This window comes from Strix uralensis, chromosome 5, assembly GCF_047716275.1.
Source record: "Strix uralensis isolate ZFMK-TIS-50842 chromosome 5, bStrUra1, whole genome shotgun sequence".
Taxonomy (NCBI): Eukaryota; Metazoa; Chordata; class Aves; order Strigiformes; family Strigidae; genus Strix; species Strix uralensis.
This window is the reverse complement of record NC_133976.1, coordinates 9,755,880-9,771,004: the sequence shown is the minus strand read 5'-3', so window position 1 is coordinate 9,771,004 and position 15,125 is coordinate 9,755,880. Positions and strand designations below refer to the sequence as shown.

The 15,125-nt window shown below is 36.1% G+C and overlaps 1 protein-coding gene across 4 annotated transcripts in view; it reads right to left on the bottom strand.

Annotated features, from left to right (window-relative positions):
* Positions 1–14,447, bottom strand: part of SEMA3A (semaphorin 3A) — a 338,890-nt gene extending 324,443 nt beyond the window's left edge. For 3 of the 4 annotated variants that reach the window (XM_074869850.1, XM_074869852.1, XM_074869853.1), the window contains exon 1: positions 14,345–14,447. The gene's annotated coding sequence lies outside the window, so the exon portion shown is untranslated. The remainder of the gene's footprint in view (positions 1–14,344) is intronic. The other variant, XM_074869851.1, reaches the window with a different exon arrangement.
* Between the last annotated feature and the right edge of the window lie 678 nt (positions 14,448–15,125).

Here is a 15,125-nt window from a genome sequence, read left to right as displayed (position 1 = left end):
GGAGTTTTTTATAATCTTCATATTAGTACAAGTATTCATCATTATACATTCTAATTGCCAAATAGACGTTACCCTACATTTAGCTGATTGTTTCCTGTGAAACATTTGCAATACTTGCAGGTCCTGCTGTGATTTTCCAATCACAAAAGAGGGTAAATCACATCATAAAGGTTTTGTACTTTTTCACCATAAGACACACAGCCTAAACAAAGTGACTTTTTTCTTTAACAGGTAGAGATGGAAGCCTTGTAAATTAGCACTTCAGCTTGCCAGGTTGGTACTGTATTTGGTAAGGGTCACTATAGAAATGGTATTGGTTGAAAGAAAATCTCAAGGCAGAGACATAAAGAGTGAGAGGATCCAAAATCTAGCTTAAATACTTGGAAAAGAATATCTCAGATAGCAACACTCTCAGAAGAAATTTGTAGAGTTCTTAGACTCTTTTTTCAGTGATTTCTTTTCATTGTGTTTCAGGCCAAAAGGCTTAAATTCCCAAAACAAAACATACAGAACCAAATCCAGAACCAATCAACCCATGTGTACAGCCATTCTCTCTGGTTCTGATGGAAAGTTTCTTTACATATATCACTCTTCCTTTTTTCTTTTAATTTTTGTTACAGCAAAGGGATTTTATTTTTTTTTTAATCTATTTTCCCCCTTTCCACAGCAGGACACTTTAAAAAAAAAAAAAAAAGAAAAAGCACACCAAAATAATGAAAATCAAGAAGAAATAATGAAAATCAAGAAGAGAGGTAAAATGTGCACCTGTGCTTGTCAAATAGCTCTGCTTCTGGTTCAGTGATGGTCCATGTCACATGCACATTATGCTGTAAGTTGCTTTCTCCCCTAATCAGCCTGAGCTGAGGGTATGTCAGGGTGGACACCTTCACCCAAAGCAGACTATGCTCCAGAGGCCTTCAGCTGGTAGGAAGAAAATTATGTCCAATCCTCTTGCCTGAAGAACAGAGATTTCAGCAAGCAGAACAACAACCTAGCCAGATGATCTGAGCTCCCAAACAACTCGAGTGAGATTCCCTGTCTCTGCACTTGTGTCCCACACAACCACTCATCCTATCCTTTACTTGAGGGGTGGGCTCTGGTTTGACTGTCATCAGCGGTGGCACATTCCTCTCAAAATTACCTGTGAAAGGTTGACATTTTCCTCACACAAAAAAATACTCTGTCAAAAAGTTCCTGCCAACCTGTGTGCAAAATCATCTTGAAAATATTTGGGAAAGCCACTGCTAACCAATGAATGTTGATTAAGCAGTCAAGTGGTTATTAATGGTATTATTGCAGCTGCTGGTAATATGGAAGGATTATGTTAGTGATTTTTCAAGAAAACAGCATCTGCAAAAAATGCCTTCTTTGTGATCAACTAGGAAAAACTCTCAACAGGTGTTAAAAATGGTATACTACTATTTGCAGCACCTAAACTTGTCTCTAAAACCAATAAAATGTAATTGCCCCATTGCAAAAGTATGTAATGAATCAGAAATTTCATAGTTCAAACAAGGGAAAGGATTGACAGTGGATGCTCAAACTTTCTGTCTCTGTATATATCACTTATTCATGTGTACTTGCTGAAGATTTATTCCCCATGCCTTTTTACTCTTATAAATAAGCTAGCAATTTACATTGTTGCAACTGAAGCTTAGAATATCCCTCCTTGTCTATGAATACACCTGCAAGATGTCTGGTGTCCTTCTACCTTATCAAGAGCTTTTGTTCAAAGATTCTGATCCAAAACCCACTGAAGCTCATGGAAAAACTAGTTCTATTGAATTTCAGGGATATTTTGACCAAGTCTAGAAGTAAAAAACAGAGGTTTGTTTCCAACAGCAAAAAGCAAAAGGAAGTTCCCTGTGAACTTCCTGCTTTTCCTTCTGTGCTCCTGCATGAAGGAATCTGACCAAGTAAATGAACCATTGCATATTCCTTTTTATTAGCACAACCTTGTATTTATCTGAATGAATCTGATTTTATCATTCTTATCCTCATATCTCTTTAGTTTATTCTCTTGCCCTAAGATATATTTTCAACACCACAGTTAATTCAGTGGCTATGAATCAGTGGAGAATATTACACCTTATCTGATTTAAAATTTCTCTAATATGTCATTGCTTCTCAGCTTGTCTCCTACCTGACTGATCACCATACCCTCTATCACATGCATGGATCTGAGAATGGAGTGTTGTTACATGAACCTCACTTGACACACTAACCTCCATTTAACAATTCTTCATTAACGATTACTCTCCGCATTTGGTTATTCTTGACAATTATACATTCAGATTTCTCTAGATTCCCTCTGAAATTCTAATTTGTAAATTTAATAAATGCTTCATTAAAGTTATACATTATTTGATGACACAACAAATCTGTTAGAAGAATTGCCTTTTGAAAATATCATGTAGGTATACATTTTGTACCATGTATATCAATTGGAAGAGCATGTTGCTGATAAATGAGATTAATAGCACACTTCTATTTCAAAAGTAAGTTGTACATACAAATTCATATTTCTGAAGAACCGACATAACAGAGAAGCAAGACTCACAGGGATATTAATAATTCTGTCATCAATGCAAATTTGATTATTGTATTTACAACATGATCTGTAGCTACCCTTGAAATGACGAGGAGAAAACAAAACACTGAAAAACGGCTCTCAAAGTTGGCGCTACACATGCTATGCAAGCCATGAGGGGGATGTGAGCAAGTGACACTGATTCCAGCATATTGCAACAGCAAAGTGATTAACTCCACCATAATAATAATGTTCTTTTAATGCATCTTTCAGGGGTGTAATTATAACTAGTATTACTAAAGTGCCAGCTGAGACCTATTATTCCTTGCACCATGTGCTATGCTACAGGCATAATAAAAGAGAGCTATTTCATACTATTACAAGATCTGGATACATACCATCCCCTACATGTCCATGTTTCTGTTTGTATGGGAAAGGCATAGGCTAAATGAAGGACCGTGGTGAACTTTAAGTAGTTCCAGGATCTGGAAACTGGGAAATCAGGGCTGCACTACAGAGCACATTTGCACTGCTGCAGAATAAAGGAGGGTGTTTTTTTTTTTTTTTTCCCACTCCGTTTTTCATATGTTTTACAAAGACTGAGAAAGTTGTTAGCATGGCAATTGTATGGTAATATTCACTTTTCTAAAGCTTGCAGAGAAATGCTGTGAGATTAACCCCTAAATGCTTTCATATGTTTAAAAAACAAGAAGAAAAAGAAGAAAAAAACCCCCCAAAACTATCCAAGGATCTGGTTAGTCAGCCAGCAAATCTAGCTGCAGTGCCTGCTCCTCCACTGTGTAAATGTTCCCAGTCCTACTGAAGGTAATAACAACTCTTATTTGTGCCAGCTGCGGATCTAGCCCATGAGGCCATAAAGCAAACAGGGAAAAAAATCCCATCAAACTAAACACAATATATATAATTTAGGCTACCTCCAAGGGCTCCTAAACTAATAAAATCTGAATTGAGAGCAAGGACATAATTAACTCTATTTGTGTCATATTTAATTTTATCAGTGATATGACTAATTGGCCCCTTTTCTATCTGTTTTCATTGTTTTCAGGCTTGACTTGCTTTTTGCTTGTAGACTTGCCAGGGGTTTGATGTCATTGCTCTTCTCTGGAGTTAACCTCTGCAGGAAAGAAACATCTCTAGATTTGCACCAGGGCAGCTGAGAACAGGAGGGTGGATTCATAGATTGTTACTGACCTGCTCCTACATTCACTGTAGCTATTGGAAAATGAAATATTGGACTGCCACACTACTTAAATTTTACTCATTTTTAAGTATTCTGAAGTAAGCTTTACTTATTTTTCTGTGCCCATAATTTTTTTAAATGCATGACCACAGTGAAATAGTAACAACTGTTAAATGTACCTGTCTGAAAAGCAGGAAATTTCTTTTCTATGTTAAGATCATATTGCTCCCTTGAATTCATCATGCTCTTACCCCCTTCCTTACTTTATAGTATGTGTAAAATTCATACTGTAATTGAAAATTTGCCCCACTGCTAGTTTGTATTCCAGAATTCTGACAATAATGAAGAAATTATTTATAAATTTATTCAGCATCATTTTTACAAGTTAGATTGCTGAATTTTTTAGTAGACATTCATTCTGAATGTGAACTAAATAGGATCTTACTATATTTGATTTCACCTAATATATATCATGCAGAAGAAACATAATATCCACTCATGAAACTAGCTTGAAGATTGATTGAAATATCATGTTGCAATATGTAGTATGGGCAAAATACAGTTAATTAAAGCAAAAGGTTAGGACCAAATGAAATATGAACTCATTGAGACCCAAAATTTTACATACACAGGGCCTGATTCTAATTTACATGAGCTGATGTAAAATGTGAGTCACACAAAAACCAATCAAACCACACCTCTAAAATGAGTATAACTGATAGGGTTACTGCTTTCATTGTCTTGAAATGAAGAGAAAGGTTGCAATCAAAACCAAGCAAAGAAATATGGGTTACTGAAATTAAATTACTTCTGTATTTTTTTTCCTTAGTGTAACTACCATTGGATGTTGTTTCCAGTTCTGGTGCCCATGCTTTGAGATGATTTCAGACAGTGAGCAAAGAGATGGAGAATATGATTTATAACATAAGATCTTTGAATTTATCTCCAGATTTATCACATGTATCATGAAGCACCTAATAGAGGCAACTCAGGATTGGAAATGAGTACTACAGAGTCCTTCTATAGATGTTACTGATCTTTCAGTGGAAAGACTTATGTCCAGAGGACAATAGTATCAAACTAAAAGTGAATCAGCCAATAGAGGCTCTTACTTCACCCTAGTGAGTATATACAGGACTCTATATACCCAGAAATTAATCTGGGACCAATATCTGTAAAAAAACCACATTTTTTCAGACAAAAAAATGAGAGAAGGACTATAAAATATGTGGGAAATAACATTACAAAAATGTATGGCTGGAACTGGAGTTAGAAAAATTAAAATCAGTAATTCAGAAAGTATAATTAACTGTTGTAGCAACCTGGATATTTTTATCAAGTGTTCTAATTCTACTGTGACTATTGGACTTGAAATAGGAATGAACTCAGAGTAAATGAAATCTTATACCTTGCAAGTTTGGTTAAACAACTTTATAGTTGACTGTCACCAAGTTCTTCCCCTTTCCTGCGAGTAATTAAAAATCTACCTGTTCTGCATTTCTTTCCAGCCATAAAAACATGCTGGAAACAGATAGGACCTCAATATGCATATTCCTTTGAAACAGTGACAAATTCTGTTCTTAAGTTTTGTTGTCCACGTTACCTGAATGCTAAATCCTATATATATGTCATAGATGGTAAAACAGGAATTTCAAACACAGACAGCATATATATAAACGAAGCAATAATTCCGATGTTTTTATGGTAGAAGCAGATTTATTTCTTCTTCTCAGTCTCTTTGTGTTGTGCTGGATGCTGTACATAAAGTCTGGGGAGTGAGCAACTCTCTCTAGGTGGACATTCATGTAGCAGAGCATGGGTCTGGCTTGGTGAGTCCAAACCACCCACCTCACAACATTTGGCTCCAGACTGTGTCCTGGGAGTGGGGCCCAAGGCACTGCTGTTCTTTGCCTCCTCTTAGCTGGTATCACCTCACAATACAAACTATGCCAAGGTTAATGTAGACCTGGCTCAAGAAACAGAGAACCACAAGAGCCTTTATTCAGCCATATACGTTCCACACTCACTTGTTGGCAAAGTGCATGCAAACCCTAGACTTTCCAAAAAGAGGTATTTTCATGAAGTTGTAGCATTGTTTTAGTAAGAAGAAAAAAAAGAAAAAAAAATGAAAAAGATAAAAGCACTGACCTCTAAAATGGATCATGCACAACAACACTATAACTAAGCAATGTAGAAACATAATTCACAGAAATACATTCTTTTTCATAATATTTCTAGCTTCACTAACAAAGCCAGTCTGAAGGTTGGTCTTTCACATGACTGAGTCAAAACCCGCTCTGAAATTCCGTCCTTATAAACTGGTAGTATATCTTAGCAATGGTCTCTGCTTTTCTTTGCAAAGATTTCCAGCTTTATGTAGAGATTGACATTAAAAAAGTATTTTCTGAAATGTCTCAATAATGATTTCCCAGTTTCTTCTACAATTCTGGTTAATTAAAGGTAAATTAAATCCAACCATGTCACCCAATTATATCCACATTGCCCATTTTATTACATGTGTCTAGGTTGACAGCATAAAGAATTACCTTCAATAGAAGAAAAGCAAATTATTCTCTATTTAAACTGCTGGGACGGCATTTTAATTCTTTAACACTTGATAAGCACTTAACAGAAGAGGACACAATTACCTTAAAGAATCAAACCTTCTGTTTTTCAATTGAGTTCAGTAACTTGAAGCTTTTTAATTAAGTACACCAGAGCAGTTTATTGCTTTAGCTGGTTCTCTGTACCTTTGAGTCTAAAGTATAAACCCTTTTATGTGGTAATAACATTCCATATAGGTTTTCAAACAGCATAAAGGTATTGGTTTAGGCTATTTATGCTTAGCTCTCTACATCTGCTAAGTAATTGCTTTTTTCTTAAATGAAATATTAGAACACTAAGCATGTACTTTGTATGTATAGACACTGTGGATAGTGTATAATAAAATCATTCATGCTGCAATAATTAAAGCTGTGTCAGCATTTTCATTAAAACCTCTATTTTTCAAGTGTTTATAATTCAACCATAAAAAATTGTCTTGGACTCTTTCCACCGTATCTGAAGGCCAAAAAAATTTATCCATGAAGAAGTTTACAAGTTTTGAACACTTGTTTTGCAGGTGTAGAACTGAAACCCAATTTTGATTTACAAATGAATTTTGACAAGTAGCCACTGGCATTTTTAAACCCAAACAAATCCTAAACACTTGAGATTAGCAGGTTCATAAAACCATGCTTTCTGTGAGATTGTATTAATTACTGTAAATGCGTGTTGTCATCCCTCATCAAATTTGTGATTGGTCATGAAAATACTGGTACATGTTAACAATAAGTAAATTTGCAGCCTACAAGATCTTAAATCTAATAATGTGAAGTGTGATTGATGTATTCTTTTATGAATGCAAGTTTATATACATTTAACTCTTTGTAAAGGTGCTAAATCAAACCTCTGCGCTAAATTCAAGTGCTATGGAAGCCAGTGTGTTTTGGCAGAATTTTCTCTCTGGAGACAGCAGTTATCTGTTTTCTCACAGATCCAATACAGCATGGGCATCAGCTGTGTCTGCTTTCCCACAATACCCTGTTAATGTGCCCTAAACCTAGTGTAAAGGGAACCGTTGCAGTGATAACAGAGTCTCTCACTTGACATGTCATTAAATCTTTTTTCTCAGTCTGTTAAAATGGCTGCCAAGTGAGGCTAGTTGGATGGAGTTTCTTGTAACAGCACAAATGGATGGACTGAGGAACCACAACTAATGACATGAAATAGCAAACAGGGCTTTGTTAAGTATATCTCTGCCACCTCACACATACACTCATCAGCTTGTAGAAATTTGGCCTGTGAAGACATGGAAGCAATGATCCATGGACCATCAAGTTTTGCTGGCATATTGTGTCCTTGAGGATGCGTAAGGAGCCCTGTCAGAGTTGTTCTCCACAGCGCTGGCCATCTGCACAACCTTCTCAAATCTCTACTTCATCAAAAGGAAATGAATACTATCTCTTAAATTAAAGGTGGCTTTTTTCCACTAATAAGTTTGGAAGTGTCTTTCAGGTAGAATAACCCCTGTAACTTCAGTTCTGTCCTGTCTTGTCCTATCCTGTCCCTGTTATAAATCAACACCATAGCACTGTATCACTTTTCATCTGTGCATTACCCAGTGGAAGATCTGTCAGGGATGAGTCTTTTTGTCTTGCTGATTGAAGCAACCAGAAATAGGCTTTGCCCTACAGAGCGAAAAGCTCTGCAAACCAGTACCCTCAGGCCCTGTTCACACCTGTTCTATGTATTATTTGGAGAGTTATAAGTCTTTATGTGGCATCATTATGGTCTTTAAACATGGTTATTATTTTGTTTTGTTTACATCTTGATACGTGTGAAATATTGTGAAGGCCATGTTTCAGCTGCTTAAGTGGTATTTTTAAAGCATGATGCCCAGGATCATGAGGTGAATGCCCCATTTTGTGACAGTGCCGGTTGGACTAGGAAGACTTTTTGAGATGATAGTGGAAGACCCTGCATGGGACAGAGGAGGTGTGACTGGTGACATACTTGTCTGTAACTTTTGCGTCCTTATAGAGAGCCTTTTGTCCTCTTCAAAATCTTAACTAGGACAGTAGATATGTCAGACTATATGTGGTGGTTTAGCCTCTGCCGGGGTCTGAGACCACGCGGCCGCTGCCCCTCCCCCACAAAGGGAGTGAAATACAAAGCCCCAAGACTGAAATAAGGAAAGGTTTAATACAACAATGCAATAGCAACACAACAAACCCCAACAATAACAATAACAGTAATAGTGATAGCAATGAACAGAGCAAAATAGCTACCAAATACAGCAGTTTGAAGCACGATGTACAAAACCACGAGTGCACCGGCTCCGCGCCAGGAAAAATGTGACCTGCCAGGATGTGACATCGGCATGGTATCTGAATAACCCGGCTAGAGCTCCCCCCACTGCTGGGGAAACTTAACCCTATCCTGGTTAAACCAGGACACTATACTCACTGAGTCGTCTATGAGACTTACTTTGAAACAGGAATATATTTGGGCCTACTAATAAACTAGTTCTTTAGGAATTTTATAAAACATGATTTGGAAAAACAGGTATTTTTCTCACATTGCCATAGCACTGAAAAGAAAATCTATGTTTGTGTAGATGGATAAGACCTATGATTTAAAAACTAACATTACTAGAACTTTACCACGTATCAGTTCTCCAGAAGGAATGGTCTATTTGCACTGTGAGAAACCCTACTGAGGTAAAAAAAACTTCCAGTAGAAATCACATTACTTTGTACCATGCATGTTTCTTTCATTTTCTCCAATGTAAATTTTGAGGGTAACACTAATGTTATTATACAGGTATGACACACATCTGTGATATGCACTATGTGAATTTGCTGTGCTGACATTTCAAAGACTGGTTTACATTCATGGAGCTTTTAAAGTCCAGCACAAACTTCTGGAAATTTAACAAACACATTTTTGACCTCAACCCTTCTTATGTGTAGTATTGTTGGCCAATTTGTCCCAATTTTACAGGTTTTTAATTTCAAAGTTGTCAGAGTAGCAAAACTCATAGCTGGTGTTACTTTAAAACCATTCAAAATAAAAATTGAGCCCTGCTGTTAATTCCAGGGAAGCAAATGTGATAACACCTGAGTTGAATTTAATATAGTAAATCCAAAATAAGACTTGGAAAAAACCCACAAAACAATCCTATTGTTGTCTAGTTGAATCTTTTTTTTGCTCTTAAATTTAAAGGAAAAAAAATAATGAAAAATAAATTATTCTGATTCATGGTTTCCTTACCACTGTTTTCTGAGGTTTTACACCAGAGTATAAGCTACTGAAGCAAACTTGTATTCATTGTGCATGGGATTTGTGCATATCATGGGGTTCATATATCTTTATCACCCTTTAAAGAACAGCAGTAAAAAAAACCCTAGAAAGCCTTACCCATTAATCATTTCAAGTGAACTCACATTTTTAAAATAAGGACAGAGGCATGTTGTTCTTAAAATGTACTCTTTTGCTGTTGTTTTAATAACATTTGCACTCCAATTCCTCATAGGAAGAAGAAGGTATGCACAGCTTGGCTCTAGAAAAGCATGATTTTCAATTTCTTCCTGTAGTTTTAATTCCATTATTCCTGAATATTTGTATCTACTGCCATCAGCATCTAAGCTGCTCACCTGCGTTGAAGACCATTACACCAATTACTAGACCTACTAGTAATTATGAGAAAAAGCACTTGACAAACTGGTACTAGAATATCAGAATGATAAATCAGAATGACAGCATTATTTCATACAAGCACTTTATGTGAGCATCTGCAAGTCTATATATTAAGAATAAAATTATCAACAATCAACAAATCAACACCTCTTTATTGTGATACCACTGAGTTAAATTTGCAAAAAGAAGAGCTTTATAGTATTTTAAAACTTTCATTCTGGTACAGAGCAAAAAGACACAAAATGTATCATTGTCTGAATGCACCAGAAATTTTGAAAAACATTTTTTTTTACTTGAGGTGATTTAGTTTTAATATAGACATTAGCAAGAAAACTTTTATTGTATCCAGATTCCTAAAATATTGGTTTATCTTTAAATCAGACCTACTTGGTATTAAACATTATTTAAAAAGTATGTGTCAGACATTCACTACCAAAACCTAATTATCACTGGACATAAGCTTTCTAGATCAAAGGCTTAGTTTCCATGGCAGTACCTAAACTGCCCTCTTAAGTAACAGCTCATGCATCAAATTAGCATTGATACTTACTTAATGTAAGAAGAATGAAAACCAAATTATGTTAACTTCTTCCTAAACTCAGAGAAGTAACCAAGATTTAGGAAAGTAAAATTTGCAAATCTGTAGTGTATTGGTGTAAATAATTGGTGTGATTTTAATGTAAATAACACTGGCAATGCTTGCTAACTAGACTTGCAGTATGTTTGCCTTAGCAGAATGAAGATCTGAACTAGCTTACAATTGATGCTTTTTATGAAGAATAATAAGACAGATGAAGAGAAACTTTTTTCAATGATTGCTCATGGAAAATATTTTTGATTTGTGGAACATACACAATTTGAGGTTTTCCTGTAACCCTAGCTAATGTCCTGGTAATCTTTTGATGCTCATCAGTAACACATTTTTATGCCTATAAGCATTTTTTCTACATCTTTTTCAGTTTAAGTCTCATTAAATCTTTAGCAGCCATGAGTAATAGTATCAAAGAAGATAATATAGGATTCATTGTGTCATACAATACCTATAGCTTCTACTACACTAGCAAATGGGAGTAAAATTAAAGCCTTCTGTAGAAATGTTAGTTATAGAAAGAAAGAAGACTTGCTTCATAATGTCTTCAGTGAAGTTTTGTCAGTAAACAATACAGTCAAATTATGTCTATTAAAAAATATTTTCAAAATGACTACGGTTAATTAACAAATTCTTTATTATTATAGATTAATGAAGTGATAGACACTATGCTTCCATTATAAATCTAAAGTATAACTGTCAATTTGCTGTTGGACTCTTGGTTGAACATGGAACTCATACAGCTAAAAATCTCAAATGCCTACGCCTAAACCAAGTCTCCTAGGGTTGTATTCATACATTTAAACAAAAGGCCTAATGAAGACAAACTTAGGTCTGAACATCCAGTTGAATAACTTGTGCTTTCAGATCTGGATATTTTTTCAGATCCTTATTTTTATTTTTTTTTCACACACCAAATTAATTGTAAAAGTGGACAACATCATAATTCCAGTAACTGACATATTGCTGTAAAGTACACTGTCAGCACTAATATCAGAAATAAACATTGTTGCTCAACATATTACTTACTTGCTCTTTTTTGGGTAAGGGTAATGGCAATCAAGTTTATGCATAAACCCAGAACTCCGTTACACTCATGAGTTGTAGCTGAGGTCAGGATTAGGCTCTATAATACGGAAATACCATATTATTTATGTTCAAATTATTTAGGCACCGAAGCCAACAGAAGAGGACTTGAAGGATCTAAAGATCCATTGCAAAGTGGGGAGAAGACGTAGGACATAACATTTCTTGTGAGTATATGTGCGTATATGTGCGTGTGTATATCAGAAAGATGGTGAAAGAGTGAAAAGTAGATTAGGTGGTTGCACTGCATACACTTAAAACTCACAGTCATAATAAACAAATAGAAAAAGTATCACATGATGCTTATCTAAAATATTTAAAGGTTGTTCTATTGCAAAAATGCAATACAAATTAGTAGATGATACTGTAACTTACATGCAAATGCATAATGTCTGACTTCTAAAAAATACATTAAAAAACAATAGTTACACAGTATGTATGATCAAAACACATGACCGCTTTTTAGTTTTCTTGAATTAAACTGAGATAAATTAAATTAAACTGAGATAAAACCTGGGATAAATTTTGTCAGGTGTGTTTATGCAAATAGAAATTTACCAGTTGGTAGCATCTCCATCTTTTTTTCCTATCCCTAAATGCCTTACAGAACAATGAGTTGCATTGAAAGCAGAGGCTAAAATATCACTCAAAATTTGTTGACTGGAAAAAGCAGAGTAATTTGGTTTGATCTAAATACTGGCAGAGTACTTGATGTGAGTACGATAGGGAGAATGTACCCCTGTAACTCTATTACCTCACTTGTACCTTAACCTCGTAGCTGTACCAATATCTAAGACCATCTTTTACATAGTATTATTATGTATGGAATGTTGCAAAGTTGTATTCAAGATACTTATATTATGCAGCTGACATAAGGTAAGCAGGAGTTTCTTGTGAATTCACACTTACACTTTGCAACCGTGAAAGAAAAGCACTGATGAGAATGGCTTTTAAAGTCTAAAAACCAATTTCTACTACGTTACATTTAAAAGAGAGAAAATGCCTATTTTCTCTCTTTTATTTATTAGTTATGCTATTAGTTCTTTGAAAATGACTTTCTATTAATCACAGTGTGACCTTGTCATTAAGGGGCCGTTGTTGGAGCCAGAGAATAACTGCAATACTCGAGTGTATGAACTGAACTACTACAGTGTTCATGCACTGGAGGAGGCACAATGAAATTAGATTCTCTCCCTGTAGGGGGTAGACGTTGACCGCTGTCTGATGCCAGCAACTACAGGTCTAAATATTTCTTCCCGGTTGGTTGTTTTACCTTCCTAAACTTCCAACTTCATCCCTTTTAAATTGCCATATTTAGAAGCTTACTGTTATCAGACTGGATGTTGTTTTTTAGCAGCAGGATTGGACTAATGGCTATCATGCACAAAGGATAACTGTAGCAGCCTAAAGCCATGGCTAATTAAAAGGACCATATATACTTGTCTGTCCAAGAGTGAAGAAAATAACTCTTCTGCAGAAAGGAAGACTACTGAATGCATTTTACAGGCATAACTATGCAGACTCATTTGTTCCACTTCCAGTGTTGACAACAGCCACCAACCTGGGTAATAGTTCAGAATAAATTAAGCCTAAAGTGAGAAGTGTCGTCTCATTGGATCCTCCAGAAAATAAATTCAGACATACTTCTGGTATGCATTCTTACACTGTGTCATCATCTACTTGAGACGCTGGCAGATCCTTTTTATACTGCATATGTTTATTTCTCACAGAACATTTTGTATATGCAACGGACACATTCTTTTACATTGGCTGACATTCCACCTGAAAGTCCATCACAGCAAGCTTGTTAATGTGCTTCAGGATATACGGTACAGTAGTAAACAGACTCCCAATAGCAAAGTAAAACTCTGGTAGGAGGCTTGATGAATATGTGTGTGCTAAGATCAAATCTTGACTTCAAGTTCAAGCGCAGTTTAACAGCAAATCCGAAGTTGTAAATGCAAAGTAAAGGTAATTTTAAGGCTGCTTTAAACCAAGCATGAAAGACTGAGGAGTCAAAGTTGAGATACTATACATCTGGTTCTAATATGCCTCTTGCATTTTAGACAAGCAACCTTCTTTTTTTGTTTCAAGCTTTCCTATCACTGTAGTGGATACAGTTTGTTAGTTTATATTTGGCAACATTGTCAGTACATTTGAATCAATGGCTTGGTAAACAAAATAATGTGGCTTTCTTTTTTGTGTTAAATTACTTTTATTTCTCAATGTCTAACATTTCTAATTCTTGTTTCCTCCTTTCCCTCCTCTTCCCCCCCTCTCAAAAAAAAGAAAAAAAAAAAAAAAAAGAGGAGGTTTAGAGTATTTTAATTTCTTCATTTAATGATTTTCATTTATGCTTTTTATAATAAAAATTATTAAATCCTACTTCTGCTCAGTAAACAGATATTGTACAGACACATATCTTAATAGAGAAAAGGACCTATGTGTGACTGATATAATTATATAGCTCAGTTTTAGATAAGAAACCTGCTTCAGACCAGCTGTATGGTCTGAGTAATCAGGCTGAAGTGGCAGGACAAGGGCACCGTGTAAAATGAAACAGGAAGAAATGCACAGGGGATCTGCATGCAAACATTATTCTGCTTCATTTCTGCCCAGCCTTTAGAGGATTCCCTCAAAAGTAAACACAGTTAATTAATTCCCAAGTAAAATAAGTAAACGCAAATTTTCCACTTACTGTGTGCTGTGCTTTGTCCGTGCACTGAAGAGAAGAGACAGTTCTGCAGCGCTCACCTAGATCCAGGTTGCTTTCTAAATTAGTCATACATGCAAGCTGGAGGAAGCTCATTGACTTTTTAACTGTGCAAAGAGCAACCCATCTCACTGCTGCTAGACAACCCTTCAGGACACTGTGCTGAACTTCAGCACAAGAGCACGGCATCTATTACGCTTGAGGCTCTACCATTTCACCTACACCTGGGTGGATCTATCAAGCTTCATCTCTATTAGGGCGGTTTGACTATGTGGTTTAAAGAAAAAAAATAAAAAGAGAGAGGGGGAGAGAGGGAAAGAGAGAGGGAGAGCGAGAGAAAAAAGGGCTTGCCGTTGTCACACTTGTTTCCTATTAAAGAGCCTTACGGTGGATTGAGTAATTGTGTACGAAGGTAGTCTGGCTGGCAGATGTGTGCAGCCCCAGTGGAGCACTAGATTCAAGGCAGATGGGTTGTACCAGGGCGCAAACAACACTGGAAAAAGAGAGGCGTGATTAAAACAGCAGGCCGCCGTTTTACAGTGCTAGAAGTGGGGATAGCATGAAAGCTCCCAGGAACTAAAGCTCCCCAAAATGGGAACTGTACAGACACAAGCAAACTGCAATAAAACAAACCTGATAAAGCACAGCGGATGATCAAATTGACCGAGTTATGCAATACTGAAACCATCATGATTATTAATGAGCCTCTCTCCCCTCCTCCCCCTTGCAGGCACTTACATTAGAAATACTCAGTTGCAAAGAGCAT